Source organism: Aplysia californica, unplaced genomic scaffold (genome assembly GCF_000002075.1).
Source record: "Aplysia californica isolate F4 #8 unplaced genomic scaffold, AplCal3.0 scaffold00063, whole genome shotgun sequence".
Lineage (NCBI taxonomy): Eukaryota > Metazoa > Mollusca > Gastropoda > Aplysiida > Aplysiidae > Aplysia > Aplysia californica.
Genome location: NW_004797333.1, coordinates 340,110 through 345,194, shown reverse-complemented (window position 1 = coordinate 345,194; position 5,085 = coordinate 340,110).

Here is a 5,085-nt window from a genome sequence, read left to right as displayed (position 1 = left end):
AAAACTGTGCAAAAAAATACCGATACATACCGTGGCGAAAAGTACACTCTCTATGAAGTACTTTAGCTGTAAAACCTGTTTTGTTCTTGCGTTTGGTTTTTATTTTTACCTTGTTGTGGATCTTTTTCTCTCCATTTAATCTTTTCAAGAAATTTACATTTCTTAGATACAATGGTGTAGTCCTTTACCCTCAATGCAAAAGGACTAGCTTAGCTAGAAGAGACCTTTTACCTTTTATTGTAGTATAGGTTTATCTACGCCCATTTTTACACTGCCAGATAATTTAAAAAAACAAACCCAAGACCACCGAAATTTAATAACTATCGCCGATAGGACCGAGCCAATTCGTTGGAGAGCCTTGAAACTGTCACAAACGAAATGTGACATATGGACAAATTAATATTTTTGAACATGTGCTTAAGTTTTGCTCTTAGAGAAAATATATACGTCTATTATATGTATGTATTTATATGAGTAGGACTGGATGTCCTTGTGTGCTTGTGTGTTCGTGCGGAGTGTGTGTGTGTGTGTGTGTGTGTGTGTGTGTGTGTGTGTGTGTGTGTGTGTGAGAGAGAGAGAGAGAGAGAGAGAGAGAGAGAGAGAGAGTGTTTGATACTAACATGTATAATATGCAAAACATATATTGAGCATGTTTCTCATTGTTCTCTTTCTAGGGACAGTGAATTTCGTGCTTGTCCACTTCTAACACAATCAAGAACGAGTTGCACAACAACTACATCAGGAACAGACACCTTCGTAACAACAACTTTAAGAAAAACAGCGCCAACTTAACAGCAGCAACGAAATAGCAGATTAAAAGGCTGACAAGCAGGAGGCTGAAAGTATAGGAATCAGAGTTACGACCTTCCATCATGAACCTACATCGTGTCATCAACGTGTTACTTGTGTTCGCTTTCTTGGACCTGGCGTCCGTGTTCTCCTATAGTAAGAGTAATTCTATTATATAATGCGTCACGACGCAGTGGAATCAGGTGCTCTTAAATGTTTAGGCATATGGGGGCTATTGGTATCTGCTTAAAGCATGTTTATTTATCTTGTTTTTGTTAAAAACAAAATAGCCATCTAATTTGAATAAAAGCCGAAACATTTGCAATTGAAGGGGAGGTAGAGGTCGCCAGGAGTCATTGGTAAAATTAGCGAGATAATGGCCGCCAAAGCTTGCTGACTTCCAGAGCTTGAATGTCACTGATAACTGCAAATTTATCATTTTTTTGTGCCTTTGTTCAACTTTTTACAGTATAATCACTGTGATTGAAATGTGCTCTCAAACAGACGTAAAAGGTGTTGAGCTGAAATTTTATTTTTATAAAGGAATAAATTGATAGAAGGAAGTGTCTAGGTAGACCCCAAGTGGTGACTACGTAGTCATGGTGTCTAGGTAGACCCCAATTGGGGTGGGGAGCACCTGGCCACCATGGCTCTCGTAGGCCCCAATCTATCATCAAGTGTCTCTCGGTCTTGTTCCCTCCTCTTTACACTCTAGTATTGTCCTGCAGATTAAGGGATAGCCTTTTATGTGTCCGAAATACTGAAAATTTCTTGTTTTTATCTGTTGTAACAATTCTGGATTTGTGTTTAGAAGGTGGCAAACTTGTTCATTTGTTTTTCTCTGCGTCAATTTAAATCTATATACAGTGCGTCCATTAAGTCCTGACATTGCATTGTGACCTATTTTTCTCTATTGTATCTATTGTAGTGTGTTTATTTCCCATTGTTGTGCTTGGTTACAATTTGAACTCGTCTACTGATGCACGCTTGCTGTGTTTTGAAACTACAATAAAATATAAATAAATATATGTCACATTTCAATGTCAAGACTTTGAGGACACACTTTATATTTGCGTAGGGGGCACTTGGGAATTTTCGGTAGCCAAAAACTCCAAACCACCCTACCATATGACTTCAAAATTTACTGGGTGCATTAGCAGTGATGGAAGAGTGCATATGGCATATGTATATTTATAACTTCAAATTCTTCCTCTTTCTATTTTTTGTGTTTTTGATTATTCCACAAGTGGTGCATTCTTTTTCTCCATTAATTTAAATGTTTCAAGTCCGTTTATGTTTTAAGCACAGCGAGAATTATCAATTTCTGTTTTGAGAGTATAGATCTAGACCTTCAAATTTTTTGCATCCCTCAGCATTGGACCCACTTATTATTTCCTAAAAAAAATTCAACCTGGGATCAGAAGTCACAATCCAACATTTTTGAGGAGCACCTAAACACTATGATCACGTAGCCCCCAATTGGGGTCAACCTAGACACTTCCTTGATAAAAAAATTTCCACACAGGAGATTGCCTGTTTTTTGGATTTCATTATTCTAAAGAGTGCCTGATTTCACCTCGATGCCACGCATGTCGTTTAGAGTGTATATGCGAGAACACTATTTTTCAGAAACGTGGGGTAAAATGTAATTTCTTTTATCATTATCACCCAGAATTGCTTGCAACTTTATGTAAAGTGTTCTTTTTAAAATAATGTTATAGGATCACCAACTTACAATTGTAATTACAATTTAAAATAGCATAAATCAAGACAATAAAAGGGTTTGGCATAACTTGGCAGATATATGATTACAGTCTGTCATTGTGAGCCCTACTAGGAATATAAGCGCGATTTAGGAAGTAAGAGATTCTTGTCGTCCAAAATGGAGCCGGAGAGAAATTTTTCGTCCATAAAGGACAAGAGCATTCACATTCGACACAAATCTGAATCCACGTTTTTCACGTTTTGATCAAGTTTTCCATCTGGAGCCTGTGTTACTATTGAAGATTTTCATAGCAAAACGCACTGTATTCATTAGCTACAAAACTGAAAAGGGGGGGGGGGGGGGGTGAAAAAAATTCCGTGAAAAGTATGGACGAAAGGCAACTTTGCCACACTAAATATCGAGGGGTACACTATATTTTGACGACAAGTCTTATTATGAAATTATGGAACGGAAAGAGCTTTCGAGAAATGCCGAGATTTGGCGTATGAAGCGTTTTACAATGGAACGAACCCTTTTGTAGTATACAACATTTCGACGCTTCCTAAAACATCTTTTAATATATACAATACTAGCCTGCGTACCCGTTCTATGAACTGGAAAATAATGTTTTCTAAACAAAGATTAATGTTGCCATGTAAAAAAAAAAGTCAATACTGCTGCAATTTAAACAGTTATTCGATTATTACAATATGATGGTTCTATTCTATACCTGAAAAAAAAGAATTTTCAAAAGTGAAACTCCCCTAAGACTGATGTAAATTGGATGTACAACATGCCTGGTTTGACTGTTGGGTGCCAAGATGTGAACCGCATCTTTATCTCCAGTTCGGGACATGGCTACAAACAGCATTCCGTGTGAAAATACTGTGCATGTGAGATCTAGGCCAACTGTACAAAGAGACTGTCCCTGAGCTTTACTAATCGTAATTGCAAAACATGGTATGAGGGGAAATTGTTTTCGTTTGAATAGGAAAGGTAGTCCACTGTCTGTTGGTTGGAGTATAATTCGAGGAATCCAGTGTTTTTCATTCTTGTATGGTCCAGAAAAAATTTCAACCTCGACGACGTTTATTATGGTTTGTGTTACAACACATCTAGTACCATTCATTAATTTTGGTGGGTTAAGAGAGCGGACGACCATTACAGGCATACCAGTCTTTAATTTCAGAACATGGGGTGGAAGGCCGGCCAGTTCAATGGAGTTCTGGAATGCCACAGGATAGTGGGTTGCATTGTCCTCGTTGAGTACAGTATTTATAGACTGATAGACTATGGGGGTAGACAACATCATGTTAATAGGTTGTTGTTAATTTTTTAGACTGTTTCATTTAAAGGAGCTAGTATGGCCCTTTCTGACACCCATTGCAAATTTTCCAAATTGTCTACGAAATCGGGAAAAACTTGGTTGATGAGGTCATCAATAGAAGTAAAAACTTTTCCAAGTTCGAGAACGCTAATTATGTCTGGTTCAACAACAACTGATTTCCTTCCGTTTGCAATGTTTTCCCGCACCCCCCTGGGGCGTCTAGAAAAAAATAGTTCTTTTGCTTTGTTCCGGACAGCTGTCATGAAATTGTCAAATACATACTACTCGTCTGATGTTAACAGTGCAAGGTTTCTCGATGCCCTTTGTCTTTGTTCTTCTACATCGTAGGTGATTTCTCAGCGGTAGTCATGCTGTACTCTCTCTGCAGCATCTCTTCGTACAATCGGAAGGCTAAAACAGCACCTGGACATGAATGGCTTGTGCTTCTATAAATAAATCATTGATGGGGTACAATCGGAAGTCCATATGAATCGAAACTTATATAAAGCACAGTCTTCAACCTGCAATAAAACAATATTGTCTGCTTCTTCTTGATTTATTGAGTTTCCATTTCCATACAGAATGTCTTCCGTCAAGCTTCGTTTATGCTGAATCCATACGTGAGTTATGTCGCTCGGATTGAACTGAGTAATAATGATGGCTAAAAGTGAACACATAGCTTGTGGTGTTGCACTCATTTCTGCCTCTTGCATAGTTAGATGCCAAGCATTGTCTCTGTCTAAGAGTCCATGCAGCATACAGGCCTCTCTCAATGTTTGACATATCATACCGTTAACAGTTTTCAGGTCATCGAACGAACAGGGACCACTGACATAGTGAAGCAGAAGTCTCAGGAAAAAAAACCCATAAGCTATTCGCAACATCTCAATCTCCCTCTGTATTTTCACAGAAAAGTAACTCTCTGTTAGCGATCCGCAACATCTCAACTGTAGGCGCCCAAAGAAGATTTATTACCGGCGGAAGAGCAATTTTTATATCATGGAAACGAAACATGCCTTGAACACTGCATTGAAATGACGAACGGGAAAATCGTAAACGGCTGAAACTGTTTCCTATTTTTCTAATTATTTTAGGCGAATGCAAGCACTTACTGAATTGATAGAAACCTAGCTTGGGCTTTGAACTACTTTGCGTAATTCTTTCATGATTCTACGTTCCGTAGTTTTTTCAGCTATAGAAAAAATATACGCATCTCTCTCTCTCTCTCTCTCTCTCTCTCTCTCTCTCTCTCTCTCTCTCTCTC